This window comes from Trichosurus vulpecula, chromosome 9 (assembly GCF_011100635.1).
Source record: "Trichosurus vulpecula isolate mTriVul1 chromosome 9, mTriVul1.pri, whole genome shotgun sequence".
NCBI lineage: Eukaryota > Metazoa > Chordata > Mammalia > Diprotodontia > Phalangeridae > Trichosurus > Trichosurus vulpecula.
This window is the reverse complement of record NC_050581.1, coordinates 86,267,003-86,283,029: the sequence shown is the minus strand read 5'-3', so window position 1 is coordinate 86,283,029 and position 16,027 is coordinate 86,267,003. Positions and strand designations below refer to the sequence as shown.

The following is a 16,027-nucleotide window of genomic DNA, read 5'->3' as shown; positions in this document are numbered from 1 at the left end:
CTTCACAGATTCATGACCAATTATTTATGATCCTGTAAGATTATTCACCACCTACTATGTGCCAGGAATTGTGCTAAGTGCTAGGGATCCAAATAAGAAAAAGGAAGACGATCCCTGCCCTCGAGGAGCTTGGAACTTACAATCTAAAGAGGTAAGACAACATACAGAAGGTGGAGGGGGGGGGCGGTGAGGAATATGCCAGAGGATACCTGGCAGGTTGGTAATGGATAGTTTTGTCTTGTAATAACTCATATTTCTATAGAATGCTAAAGTTTGCAGAGACTCCTCATCACAACGCTGTGAAATAGGCAATTGTAAGACTGAATCCTGGGGTCATCTTTTCAAAGCCCTTCATTTTATACACGAGGATACTAAGAACTGAAGGAGGTAAGAGACTTACCCAAAGACAGACAAATAATAAGGAGCAGATCCAGAACTAGAACCCAAGTCCTTGGACTTCAAATCCAGCTCTCTTCCTCCTGTACCACTGCTATTTTTATACCCATTTTGCAGATGACGAAAGTGAAAGTGATAGAGATTATGTAACTTGTCATTGATTAGTTTACATAGCTGGTAATCATCAGATTTTGTTTGTTGTTGAGCAGTTTTTCAGTCCTGTCCAACTCTTGGTGACCCCATTGGGGTTTTCTTGGCAAAGATACTGGAATAGTTTGCCATTTTCTTCTCCAGCTCATTTTTATAGATTAAGGAATTGAGGCAAACAGGGTTAAGTGACTTGCCCAGGGTCACACAGTTACTAAGTGTCTGAAGTCAGATTGGAACTCATGGAGGTGAATCTTCCCGACACCAAGCCCAGTGCTCTATCCACTGTGCCATCATCCAATTTGGAATCAAACCCAGATCCCCTTGATTCAAATCTTGCCCACTTTCTATTCTATTCTATTGTCTCTCTGTAATAACTTTCCATTTGCAAAGGGGTTTAATTTACAAAGTACTTTCTCCTCAGTAGCCATAAACAATATGTAAAGCAAATATCATTCCTGGCTTTTTTTAAATAAATAAATTAAATGAGCTTTCCTGGAGGTAGAGAGTAACCTGTTTGGGTCATGCCATAAGTGTCAGAGAGAACATTGAAACCCAGATCTCTCCATCATGTACTTTTTCCAAACCTAGCATGATTCCATAGCCATAGATTTCACTTTGACCCCATCCAGCTGTTCCCAAAGTGCATTCATTGCCTGGTTTAAATGAAGGAACTCTAAAAGACTGTGGATGGGTTGGTGCAAAATCATCATACTACTGGAAAAATTAATCAAATTAAATGCCTTACCTGCAGTAGATTGAGAGGCAGGATCTTCCTATGAGAAAGAGAAGACAAACTCTGTACTGGCTATTTAGGGATGCCAAATAAATGCCTGAGCTTATGAAACAGAGAACTGGCTGATTCATGGGAAAGGAAATGAAGGGTGTGACTTGACTTTGCCAGCAAAGTGGAATTTGATTCTATGATATTTTATAGGAAAACAAAAGAGAGGAATTTGCCTGGCTCTTCAATTCCCTGCATAGAAAATTGAATTAAGCTTAAACTTAGACTATAAGTAGTGATGCACATGTGTGAGAAATAGCTGTAACAGAGGTTTAGCGCACACATGCTCTGAAACTCCTTTTCTCTTTGTAGGGGCCTCATGCAGGAACCTTTGCTGTTGTTTATCCTTGGTTTTTGAGGAGGACCAATGACATCACTGGTGGCGGAGGGTGAAGCCCTGACTAAATTGGATTTAAGTGACACAGAGATAGGCAAAACGATTAGCCTCACTCTCCTCCAGAATTGTTGGAGTCCATTGGCAAGACAAAACTCAAGATGACTGGTGATGACCCAGGATGCAGCCGGTGACCTTGGCCTTTCTAAATTAAGGTCTTTCCCAGTCCTAAGTTTGAGGCAACACCCTTTCAATGACAATCAGGAAAGACAACATATGCTCAAACAAGTATATACAGAACAAATACAAGATTATTTTGAGGAAAAGGCATTAGCAGCTGGAAAAAACAGCAGAGGCCTCATGCAGGAGGTGACATTTGGGCTGCTCTTTGAAAGAGGATTAGGTTTTTTAAGAGGTCAAGGTCAGGGGAGTACATTCCAGGCATGCAGCACAACCTGAGCAAAGAAATGAAGATAGGAGATAGAATGTTGTGTGTGAGGAACTATAAGGAAGCCAGTCTGGCCAGACCATAATAAGCCTGGAAAGGTAGGTTTGAGCCAGGCTGTGAAGGGCTTTAAATGACAGAGAAATTTATATTTGGTTCTAAGATAATAGGAAGCCTCTGGAGTTTATTGAGCAGGAGAATGATGTGCTTTATGAATATCACTTTAACAATTAGGTAGAGGAAAAGGGAGAGACCTAAGGCAGGGAGACTGCCTTAGCTGATCTTCATACCAGCACTGTGAGTTAGGAAGAAAATGTATTATTTGTAACCATTTGATAAATGAAGAAACTCGGTTTCAGAAAGATTAAGTAATATGAATGTCATATTATTATTATTGGCATTATTAATAGCAACCACAACACTAGCTAATGTCTCTATAGTGCCTTAAGGTGAACAAAACACTTCTTTACAACAACTCCATTTAGTATATGAGTAGATGAGGAAAGTGAAAGTTACAGAGATTATGTAACTTGTCCTTGATTAGTTTACATGGCTGGTAACCATCAGATTTTGTTTGTTGTTGAGCAGTTTTTCAGTCCTGTCCAACTCTTGGTGACCCCACTGGGGTTTTCTTGGCAAAGATACTAGAATAGTTTGCCATTTTCTTCTCCAGCTCACTTGGATATCCCAAATATTAACTTGTTAGTTCCTCAGACAACTCTTAAAGACTTTTTAAGTCACAGACCCCAGCATACTCTGAAGCCATTGCTAGGATCAGGGGGAGGAAGTACCACCTGTTAGCTTCCTGTTTTAGCAATTATTCTTGATAATTAGGTGCTAAATTCATTTCTGCTCTGCTGGAGTACAAGGGCTATCAGCACCCTGTAAATTTCATACCCTGAGGCAAATTTCCATTGCCTCATCCTAGTTACATCTTGGCTCTCTTCATCCTTCCCTCTCTCTATTAGTAATAGCTCATATTTAAAGAGTGTTTCATGGCTTATGAATTACTGTCCTCACAGTAGCCTTATGAGGTACCTAGTGTAAGTATTATAATGGGTGAGGCAACTGGAATTCCAAGATGTAAAGAGACATGCTCAAAATCCCATGGTTGGGAAGTATCAGAACCTGCTTCCTTCTCTAATGCTAACTCCACAATACCATACTTCCTTATTCATCCAGTTCTGAGTAAATAATGGTGTTAGCTCTTTTCTCCACACTTTCCCAGAATTGTTCAAGAGCTGTATCTGCAAATTCATGGGCAGGATTCTGGACCAAGTCATTCTTTTATCTCTGTTATCTTATCACAATAGGAAGAGACACATTAAGCTAGAGTGACTCCAGGTGAATCATAACCTTCAAACACAAAATATAAATATACACTGATAAAAGACAGATTGGCCATGTTTTTCTATGTGTCAACATCTAGAAGGTTTGGCTTCTGGAGGGGAAAAAAGTCTTTGAGAAAAATAGATATATTAGCACACAGTGCAATAGTTCTTATGTGGGGACAGGAAGCTCTCAATGATGCATAAAAGAAAGGTTCTATGGCTGTGGCTCCCAGCCTTTTTGAGTTTGAGGGCCTTTTTAAATGTCAGAAAAATTCTTGGACCCTACCCTACATATAACAAAAGTTATACTACTTAAATCTATTGAAAGAGAAAGTACATAATGAAAAAAAGACAGTAGGAATTCTGTAAAGTTTTTACAGGAATTTCCATTTCATTTATCACAACAGGAGATGCATACATTTGAACAATCACAACAGGCAAGGCATATTATTTATTCATTCCACACAAGGTATGCTTGCTGAATGAGATAAATCCTTTGCTTCTTCAGGAGGTCTTAGCTCACATATTAGGAATCTTCTGTCTACAAGAGAATAAGCATCTGATAGCAACTGTAGTAGCAATTTAGATTTGAAGATCTTTCCCATCTATTAATAGGCCATGTGACCTGCTTAAGTCACAGTAAGTCTAAGTTGTGGTAGGAGGAGCTTCCTGACAGGAAAAGGAAGTCATGTCATAGGAAATGCAGAGAGAGAGAGAGAGAGAGAGAGAGAGAGAGAGAGAGTGAGAGAGAGAGAGAGAGAGAGAGAGAGAGAGAGAGAGTGAGAGAGAGAGAGAGAGAGAGAGAGAGAGAGAGAGAGAGAGAGAAAGTTATGGCTGCTAATGGCTGCTAATGATGGCCATCATGAGATCTGACTTAGTTGTACCATGAATTTGTTTTTGGGGAAACACCAGTAGGAGGTCAGAGAGGTTTTGGGATGGCAAGGCTCCATGTTGTGATATTGTGTATTGAATATTTTACTGCTCTGATAGATTGGATAAATGGCTTGTGGGATATGGTTCTCAGGTGTCTGAATAAATACTTCTACCTTCTCTGTGGAGAGTCTCGTATACTTTGCAATACAGAACCACACAGGCATTTTGACAATTATCATCTACATTGTTATTATTGCCTTACTGATACAGCAACTTGAACCTGATAACAGATTTTTAGGTTTGCTTTGAACCTTTGAAAATGAGAGTACTTTAATAGCTGAGTTTCTGCAAGGCCTTCCCTGACTATTCCAACACTGAGCTGTCTCTCCTCTCTCAATTCAATCTTCCAGCACTTACCCTACAGTCATGTAATCTTAAGCCTACTTATATGATATCATATCACTATAAGCATGTATTTAATAATAGATTGCCCCATATTCTTTTCTAATTAATTTATATGCACTGGTCTTTTCTTCCAAGTTAGAATATTAATTCCTTTATGGCAAGAACAATGTCTACTACTTCTTTCATATTTCCCACAAAACCTAGTACAGTGGTTGGCACATAGTAGGCTCTCAGTGATATTGCACAGTCTGAATATGTTGAGAGAAGAAAGTACCATATTCCACCCCACCCCAAGCAATGTTTTGGCAGCAAATGTTAACTAGGAAACTAGGGGAGCCCATTGTAACCCAAGAGCTGTGAGTAACCAGTTACGATGCCATTTCAGTACACAGAAGTGGTGTTTAGCTAATACATTTAAAAGTGAAGGGAGGGCAGTGGCTGGTGAATATAAGACTGGCCTCTGTTCTGTTGCCTTAGGTTAGGTGTATAATGGAAAGGAATAGCTGCATTTTTGTGGGTCTTTATTATTATCTTTTTTCATTGTGTGTTCTGATCTAACCTTCCTGCTGGGATGATAGAGTGGGGAGAAGGTAATTGTACTGTTTCTTCTCCTTTCCTTCCCTAAACTATCTTACCTACTGTGGCTTTGCTTGGGATATGGATATAAAAGGTGCCCTAAGGGTTAAAAAGAATATCAAAGGTTGCTTTTCCAGTACTTTGTGAGGCCCTTCCTGATCTCGAGGGAGTCCTAAAGTCCTTTTCCCCTTTCCTACTCTCTTTGCTTATCTGTATGATGAAGGCATTTTGGAGCCATGCTTGCTCCTCCCATTCTCTTGTCCGCTTCCACCTGTTCCATAAAATTGTATTTAAACCATACCTTTAACCTGGCTAATAGCCTTTGTCTCCTGCGGGAAGTAGGGGCTATTCTGCTCCCTTAGTGGAGCAGGGCCCATGGCCGATGCTCTGCTTCCCACATGGAGTAGAGACCATTGGGGTTCTGCTTCACTGGGAGCAGGCCCACTTGGGTACATCACCCCAATAAATGCCTTTCTGTAACTTGGAGACTGGATGAATTCTTTCAGGACACTAGTGTTCAGATTTGGGGTGCTGGAACCCTGAAATAGCAACACACTATGTCCTGCCTGAATGAATTCTACCCAAGCCTTCTTTCAACCAAAGAAAAACAAAGTTTATTGAAGACCCACTGTATTGGGTAGATTCTTAAGGAATCTGATCATTTGTGACACTTGTATTGACAAATGGGCCAGATAGAATCTGAGCACCTTCATGGAAGCCAGATGGATCTTAATATACAGAAAGCCTGTGGGAGGGATCTAGGGGTGGTCAAGTACTCTGGGGTGACTGGAGGAGGGGTCCAGGGAGGATCTTGAGGAGGAGTCTAAAGAGGATCTTGATGGGACTGGGGTGACTAGAGGTCTGATGCCAGGAACCAAGAGAATGGGATTTTGATGGTATCAAGGATGGGAAGTAGGCAGAGGAAATCCGGAGGTAACAAACAATGGAGGGCTAGGCTAGGTTAAGAGAAACAGAGATTTGGGCATAGCAAAAGCTTATAACCAGATCAAGTGGGAAGATTCAAGGAGAGTTCAAGAGGGTTCCCAGAGCCTGTACCATATGTCCATTCCTCATCATTTCAGGTAGCACTCCAACATTCTTGGGGTCTTACGGCCACGAAGAAGGTCTAAGTGAATTCTTTCACACCTAAATTGCTCTCCCAATTCTGACCTCAACAGTACTCACCCAACAACAGTGGTCAGTTGATTTAAAGTCATAAAATTATGACGGTATAGTAATTCGGCTAAGATCTAGGCTGAATATTTATAAAGGAGATTGATTTAAGAGTGCATCCTATCCTGCTAGGTATCTGTAGGAGAGCCTCCGATTTTAAAACATGATCCACAATTTTAGAGTCAAGCTGGCCCCCTATATATGCTTTTGCTTCCGCTATCATCTAGTTACCTGCTTGAAGCCAAGAACCTGGACAAAATTGCCTCTTGAGGTCCCTTCTAGTTCTAAAAGTAATGACATTATGGCAAAGTTGCCAAGTGAATTCTGTGCAGAAAATGTAACATCAACATTGGCTTCCTTCAGTTCTAATAATATGCTGAAAGTTGTTTTACCTTTAATGTAAGGCAAGGCAAAGGGACATTCTCAAGCAACTAGGTAGCAACCTCTCCTACGGGCAGGTTGCTACTTCTCTCTCTACCCTTGCCCATTCAAATTTTTTGGTATGGACCTCTGACTTAATCATTGTAGGGAAATCCTGATGTGGGAATTCCCTCTACTAATGTAGATTAACAACTCTGTTTCGCCTTGTAGCTTATAGTCTTAAAGAGTTGAAATAGGTACTGAGAAATTAATAAAAATGAACCAATGAATGAAGAGCATTTCTTAAGTGCTCACTATGCACCAAACACTATGCTAACTCTGGGGATATAAACACAAAAGCAAAGACAGTCTCTTCCCTGAAGGAGCTTACATTTCAACAGGGGCATTTAGGCAGGGGAACAACATATATAAAAAAGTGGTGGCCAAGTTGGGGCATTTTGGTCCAGAAAGTTATGAGGATGTTGAGTGAAGCCACTGGGGAGTGGATGGGTACACCTCATCCAGGACCAATGGTTGTTGCACCCACGGTGACATAGCTAAGAAGTGTCAGAAGTAGAACTTCAAGTGTTCCTGACTGCAAGGTTATCCTCCCCCCGAGAAAAATACAAGCAACCCTATATAGCCTACTAAGTCTAATTGCCCTTGGAGTGTCTCACTTTTGTCAGCTGATAGCCATGGCCCACCTAGTAGGACAGAGTTCTTAAGTAACGATAGATATTTAGAGTCTGAAGGAGCTTCATCCAGCCTGGACTCCTCATTGAGCAGAAGAGGAGACTGAGGTCTAGAGGAGTGGAGAGAGTGACTTGCTCAAGATCACACTGTTAGTTAGAAACTGACTTCCCCTTTAAATTACAAGTTGTTCAGTCTACTGGCAAATAGTGCAGAAACACACACAAATAGCACAATTTATTTCTAAAAACTTAACTCTCTTTAGGATGTGGGATAATTTCATACATTTTTACTGTAATGGATACTTAAAAATCCCTTCTTACTCTGTCTTCTAGAGCGGAGGTTCTCAAACTTAGTTGGCCTACTGCCCCCTTTCAAAAAAATTACTCAGCACCACCACCACCACTCCCCCCCCCACCCCGTCCCCAGAAATCTATTTTCTTTAACCCTTTAACATTTTCTTTTTGAAATTTGCATCATTTCAAAAAATATCGTTTTTTTTAAAAAAATGATGCATCTTAAATTTAATAATTTATTGTAAATTTATGGGGTTTTTCCTGCATGGAAATTTTGACGATGCAATATTGTGTCATGTAACTATAGAGCACCATATTGTAAACAAGTCATTGAACACACACATTCCTGGCAATGAATGCTGGACTTCCCGACAATGTACCACCTGCTCTCGGCTGCCAATATTTGATAATAAAGCTTGTTGGCAGACTTGACCACTGCTAGATTACAACTTGCATTTTGTATGTTTATTTGGAATATAATGTAATCACTACAACTTTATCTGTTACACAGCAGATGGAACACATATGAATGGTTTTTTCAGAATTTTCTTCTCTTCTTTCCTTATGCTTCCACTACCCCCTTATTTTTATTCAGTCCCCCCCAATTGCATCTGAGGCTACTACTGCCCCCTGGATCATTCCAGTGCCCCCAGGGGGCAGTATCTCCCACTTTGGGAGCCTACATTAGTGTTTAAATGCTACAGTCATTAGGATGTAGTAATATCACTCATTTTTAGAGCCACAGATTTAGATCTGGAAGGTACCTTAAATTATAGGTCACCTCATTCAACTCTCTCATTTTATAAATGAACCCGAGGCCCAGAAACATAGTGTGATTTGCCCAGGATAACAGAAATAGCCCTTGGTGGCCAGGATTTGAACCCAGTCTTCTTGGTCCAAATCCAGAACTCTTTCTACTCTATCATATTTTATAAGTAGGGACGAAGGGAGATGACTCTATTATTGCAGAGCGAGGCAAGTGTGGAAGAGACAAATCTATTTGAAAGTACCAGCGATGCAGCTAATGATCAGGTCACAGAACGAAAGAACTATCAGGTGAACACACATGTAACGCAGAGTGGAGCCAGCCATATATGCATACATACATACATACATACATTCATGCATATATATATGTATATATATATATTCATGAGGAAAGAACTGGATACAGAAGGACATCCTGAAAATATACACAAAGGAAAAGCTGTTGCTATTCCCAAAATGTGAATTTATTCTTGAATTAGTTAGTTAATTAACAGAGTTAGAGATAAAACCATGCATGATTCGTAATCAAAAAGGAAAATTTGCCCCTAGACCCAGACATTGTTCTTTGGTTACAATATCAGATGTAATCATGTGGTTTCTTTATGTCAGAGCAATTTTGTTTGACCATTGGAAATGAAATATTAGTGACCTGGTACTTTATCTGAAAGGTGGAATGCAGCACCCTTAGCTTCGTTTTCCTGTAGAATCAGAGGTTGGTTTGGGCAGGCTATAGTAACCAATAAATGATATCATGAAAAGATTGAGGGGTTTGAAGTGAGAGATCTTTGAAGTGCGAGTCTTACCTGCTCTACTTATGACCTGGGCGACCTTGGGCAAGTTAATATCTTTGAGATTCTCTTCCTCATTTGTAAAATGAAGGGATTATAAGCTGATCTCTAGGGCTCCTTCCAGTTTTAAATTTAATAAAAGGAGTGAGTATGCACAATAGACCTGTGGAAAGTAGGCAGTTGTTATATATTCCTTGAAGCAATGTTTGTTTTTGTGTGTATGTATGTGTGTGTATGTTGTGTATGTGTGTGCATGTATGTGTGTATTGGGTGTATGTGTGTATAGCTGCTTAATAAATGTTTGTTGAACTGAGTCAGCTACTGGCAGGTTAGTAGTTGCCTAAAGATTTTGATAATAAATTGACCTTGTTCATATAAAAGTAGAACTAATATCCAATAATATTAAATGCTTTGAGAAAACGTCCAATTTCCATAGTAAGCTTAAAGAGAAGTGATTTGGATAGCTAATGCTTTGATTTAGACATAAAGGGTGATTCCATAAACAAATAAATGGAGCATGAAATAGTTTACTTGTCAGGTCTATGGATAAGAAAAGAATTTATTACCAAACAAGAGACAGCAAGCATTATAAGATATAAAATGGATCATTTTGATTATGTTAAATTAAAAAGTTTTTACACAAATAAAAATCAACGTTGCCAAAATTAAAAGAAAAACAGAAAGCTGTGAAACAATATTTCTGGCAAATTTCTCAGAAAAAGGCCTCATTTCTCAAATATATAGAGAACTGAGTCAAATTTACAAGCTACAAGTAATTTTACAATTGATAAACAATCAAAGGATACGAACATGCAGTTTTCAGACAAAGATATCAAAACTATCCCATGAAAAAAATGCTCTAAATCATTATTGATTAGAGTTGCAAAATAAAACAACTCTGAGGCACCACCTCACATATGTCAGACTAGCTAATACGACAGAAAAGAAAAATGACAAATGTTGGAGGGGATATTGGAAAATCGGGACACTACTGCACAGTTGGTAGAGTTGTGAACTGATCCAACCATTCTGGAAAGCAATATGGAGCTATGGCCAAAGGGCTATAAAACTGTGCATACCCTTTGACTCGGCAACACCACTACTAGGTCTGTATCCCAAAGGAGGAAAAAGAACCTATTTGTACAAGAAGATTTATAGCAGCTCTTTTTGTGGTGACCAAGAACTGGAAATTGAGGGGATGCCCTTCAATTGGGGAACGGCTGAACAAGTCATGGTATATGATTGTTGTGCTATTCAAAATGATGAGCAGGACGCTTTCTGAAAAGCCTGGAAAGACTTACATGAACTGATACAGAGTGAAGTGAACAGAACCAGGAGAACATTGTACATAGTAACAGCAATATTGTATGATGCTCAACTGTGAATGACTTAGCTATTTTCAGGAAAACAATAATCCAAGACAATTCCAAAGGATTAATGATGAAAAATTCTATCCCCTTCCAGAGACTGGGTGCAGATCAAAGCATACTATTTTGACTTTCTTAATTTTTTTCATGGTTTTTTTTTTTTGGTCATTGTTTTCTTTTACAACATGACTAATGTGGAAATATGTTTTCAATGACTGCCATGTATGACCTATATCAAATTGTTTACCATCTCAGGGAAAGGGGAGGGAAGGGAAGAAGAGAGAGAATTTGGAACTTGAAACTGAAAAAAATTATTTTCTATATGTAATTTAAAAATATTATTTAAAAAAAAAAACAAATGCTTAAGATTGCAAGGTGTTTCCAGATTCAACTACATTTCTCTGCGAGGAGGAGACTAAGGGACTGTGGCATCCATAGTGGAGAAGCAGTAGACTCTAGGAATCCAGAAATGTAAGAAGGGGGACATCCAAAGAACAGTAATCAAGATTGTGAAGAAACTGCACCCAGTGTAATATGAGGCTCACTTGAAGGAAATGGGAATGTTTAAAAAAATTACTCTAACTTTCTGGACCATAGTTTTCCATTAATTCTAGCAGCTTCTTGGTTTGTCCTTCACAATCTGGGGGAGACTGATAACTCTTTCTAAAAATCTGAAGGGCAAAGAAAAGGTCTAAATAATTTTTTTTGTTTAGAGCAGAAACTTAGAAAAGGGCAAAACTTAGGAAAATGAGTGGGAGTTTCAGAGGGACAGATTTTGGCACTTATAAGGAAATGCCTTTTGAAAACAAGAGCTGTTCAAAAAGAGAATGGGAGGTAGCAAGTTTCCTGTTATTGGGAATGTTTAGGTTAAGCCTGAATGGCTTGTTGCGGGTGATGCTGGAGGGGATACCTGTTTAGCTATAGGTTAGACTACTCTGAGATTTGGTGATTCTGTGATACTTGGATTAGAAATTTAACTCTTCACAAAATACAAGTTGTATAACCTATACTTTACATATTTTAAGTTCTATAATTCCCAGATAAAATGAAAAATTTCAGAAGAAAGTTATATAAGAGAACCCATGGTTATCAGAGAAATGTCTGCAAAACTTGGGGAAAGTACGTCAATAGTATGTAATTTCTCTTTATATCAGGCTTTTTATCTGTTTCCTAAAATCCTCATCTATTTTTTTCTGTCCAAGTAGTCTTGTTATATATTCTGACAGCACTATCATTCAAATGAAACTGCTCTCTCTTCAAAGCTGCCATTGAGCTCTCAATTCCTATGTATGTGACGTTTTCTGAAATCTCATCCTTTTCTGAAGCATTGGATACAATTAACTGCCCTCTTTTCCTGGATACTATCTCCTTTCTGAGATTCTCTGATTCTAGTTGTTCCACTGTCTGACTACTCATTCTTAGTCTCCATATCATGCCTCTTACCTGTGGATATTCCCCAAGACTCTGTCCTCGACCCTCTTCTCTCTATAAATTCCATTTGATGACCTCATCAGCTCTAGTGGGTTCAAATACTATCGCTGTGCAGATGATTCGCAGATCTATATACATATTTTCAGTTTTTCCTGAGCTCTAGCCTTACATCACCAACTGCCTATTGAACAGTTAGATGTTTCATAGATGTCTCAAACTCAATACATTCAAAATTGAACTCATTTTTTCCTCCAAACCCACTTCTCTTCCAGACTTCCTTATTTCTGCTAAGTCACCATCACCTAGTCACCCAGAATCAAAGTCTCAGGGTCATTCTCAATTCCTCATTCTCACTAATGCCAAATATCATGTTATTATTTCTACTTACACAACATCCTTCCAATACATTCCCTTCTCTCCACTCAACATAACTACTGCCTTTTTCAGGCCATTATTACCTAGATTATTGTGGTTGCCTTCTGATCAGTGTCTCTGCCTCAAATCTATCCCTACTCTGGTACATTTTCCTGTGTAATTGCCAAAGCAATTTTGCTACAAGACAAGTCTGATCATGTCTCTCCCTTAACTGCAGCTCCAGTAGATCTCTATGACTTCTAGGATCAAATATAAATTTTTCTGTTTGGCATTTAAAGCCTTGACCAATGTGGTCCTAACTTACCTTTCCTACTTTATTACCCATTACTCCCCTATCTCCCTACAGTCCAAACAAACCTTCTTACTGCTCTGCATATTATATGACATTCCATTTCCTATCTTTGCACCTTTTCATGGATTATCTCCCATGTCTAGAATTCTTCCTCCCCTCTTCTTCATCGCATTCCTGGTCTCTTTCAAGACTCAGTTAAAATACCACCTTTAACATGAAGCCTTTCCTGATCATCCAAGATCCAAGAAAATGCCCTGCCCGCAACCAATCACTTTATATCTCTTTTGTATATATGTACGTGTTATCTCCCCCAATAGACTGTAAGCTCCCTGAGGAAAGGAATTTTTGACTTTGTATACCAAATGTTTTGGCACATAGCAGGCACTTAACGTGGAAATGCTTAATTGATTGGTTTCTCCTTCCATTCATTTTCATACAAATGCTTTCCACCTAGTTGAAGCAGCAAGGTCTGCTTACAGGAGAGACAAGAGGCAGCATGTACCAGGGGAGTCAGACCACCCTCCAGACCACCAACTATTGAGCCACCAGCCAGCTGATACTGTAGCTTCTACTGCCTCAGCAGCCACAGCTATTGATACTAATGACTGGGAAAAAAGTTGTTGTCTTTGAAGTTCCTAGCACTGCCGAATGGTTTAGCCCAAGGTTTACTTTCTGAATTTACCTTTCTCCTCAGATGCCCTTGCCTTTGATTGATAGCAATGGTTAAAATACCACTTGTGAGCTAAAAGTCTTTAATTTCTTGTCTAAGATTTCATAATCTTTGACACTGCTTTTTTTCCAGCATAACATGTGCCCACATGCATCACCTGAAGTGGATAGTAGTTTGACAAGTTTGGGGAGGTTCTCTTACATACTTTGGATTACAGGAAAACAGAAGAATACCAGGTAAAGCAATGACTATTAGGGCCCCTTAGGAGAGAGTCATTAGTTACTGTTGTCTCTTTTTCCTTGGACCATTACTGAATAACTTGTTTTTCCCATCCAAGTTCACAGAACTCCTCTCCTTCTACCTCAAAATCTATACACTGACCCTGCTGATTTATCTAGAACTTTCGGGGAGAACAATCTTGGACAGAAATTATCATCTGGAAGATCTATCCTGTGGGGTTCCTTACTGTCTACGGAGATTTCATTAGCAAGTTAGATACAATCACAGTAAAAATGCTGTCACATTTTGAGTACACTAGTGATAAAGTAAATATTCAATATTACACATAAAGATTTGAAACAACAACAGCTAGTAAGAAGTCATTCAGTAAGGGTCCAAGGAAAAAGAGACAACAGTAACCTAGCTAGGGAGAAAAGACATTTATTAAGCACTTATTATGTGCCAGGCACTGTGACAAGTGTTGGGGATGTAAATATAAGCAAGAAAGATGCTCACTGACATCAAATATTTATAATCTAAGAAAGGAAGGCAATACATTAAGGGGACTGGAAGGAGAGGTTGAAATGACTGTAATATAAATTGAAATGACTGTGATATAAAAATAAGAGGAATCAAAAATGTGTTTTAAAAAACAAGCAAAAACCAAAAGAAAAAAGTTTCTTCCTAGGCCTAGGTCAGGAGGAAAATGCTTTCTGTACCCTTTGCTTCCCAGATACTATATAAATGAGTATAATGTGCTCCTTAAAGTCCCAAGGATTGGAAGTGACTTACCCAATTGGCACAGAAAGCAAGTAGCAAAATAAGAATGCTACAACTCCAAATCTAGTGTTCTTTTCAGCCACACCAAAGTTGATTGGGAAGAAAAAACATTTATTCAGAAATTTTTCTCCATTATGTGTTTCCCCTCTCTCTTCAAGTTTGAGGAATTAAGGATTTGCATTTCATATGAGTAATTTCTCATCAATAAATATCATCATCGCCGATCTGGGGAAAAATGCTTAATGGCAGAAGCTCCCTCATCTTCACAAAATCCAAGGCAAAGAGTGCATCCCTCCTGACCAGCAAAGGCTCATCTTTGTAGGCAAGCAGCTGGAAGATGGCCATACCCTGTCTGATTACAAGATCCAGAAAGATTCCACCCTCTATCTTAGAGGGTGGCATGCAGATCTTTGTGAAGACCGTGACAGGAAAGACCATCACCCTGGAGGTAGAGCCCAGTGACATTATATTTGACACTATTCTTTTCCTAATTTTGCCATTTAACTCTTTTCTCTGTCTTATCCTTCCTGTTTCCTTTGTACCCTCTTTCCTATTGCTCATTTGTCACCTATTACAAGCATGCTTATCCCAGCCAAGGAAGTGGGACTATTGCTTTCACCTTCTTTGTTGTTTCAAATCTTTATGTGTAATATTGAATATTTACTTTATCACTAGTGTACTCAAAATGTGACAGCATTTTTGCTGTGATTGTATCTAACTTGCTAATGAAATCTTGTAGACAGTAAGGAACCCCACAGGATAGATCTTCCAGATGATAATTTCTGTCCAAGATTGTTCTCCCCGAAAGTTCTATATAAATCAGCAGGGTCAGTGTATAGATTTTGGGGTAGAAGGAGAGGAGTTCTGTGAACTTGGATGGGAAAAACATGACATCTTTATTTTTGTTGATTTCCAATTGAAATTTAGAATTTTCTTCATTTGTGAATTTTTCCCATCATTCTGAGAAGGGGTCTAAAGGCTTCAACAGACTGCCAAAGACACACAAAAAGGGTGAAGAATCCCTGGCATATATAGCCCCTTTCCGCTAGCAGATACTTAGTAAATAGTTGCTTAATTGAATTGAAATGAATTGAATCCATGAAAGATCCATTACCGTATAACAACAAGACTGGATGTTCGATCTGTTTTCTCCTCTCATTCTTGGCAGAGGTTCCCATTGTTTCAGAGACATAAATGGAAGCTCTGTAAATTTCTGAGATCTATTTGCCAACCCTTAGAAAGCTATTAAAATCTCTTAGTACTTACCTTCAGATCCTACTGACTTTATCCTCTGACACAGTGCAGATCTGTGTTGAAAGAAGCTTTGGACAGCTGGATTTATCACCCTTGAGTTGTCAGAGAGCCAGGTATTCCTTGGAAGGCATGAGTAGTGATGTAAGGATTGGTGTTGGGAAAGGAGACAAGGAGTGAGAGTGTGTGTGTGGGGTGGAGTGGAGTAGTGTGTGTGTGTGTGTGTGTGTGTGTGTGTGTGTGCATGCGTGCGTGCGAGGGTGTGTGTGAGCTGCC

At 39.2% G+C, this 16,027-nt stretch overlaps 1 protein-coding gene across 1 annotated transcript in view; it reads right to left on the bottom strand.

Moving 5' to 3' along the window:
• Positions 1–1,360, bottom strand: part of IL33 (interleukin 33) — a 33,023-nt gene extending 31,663 nt beyond the window's left edge. The window contains exon 1 of the mRNA XM_036737573.1: positions 1,292–1,360. The gene's annotated coding sequence lies outside the window, so the exon portion shown is untranslated. The remainder of the gene's footprint in view (positions 1–1,291) is intronic.
• Positions 1,361–16,027: the final 14,667 nt, after the last annotated feature.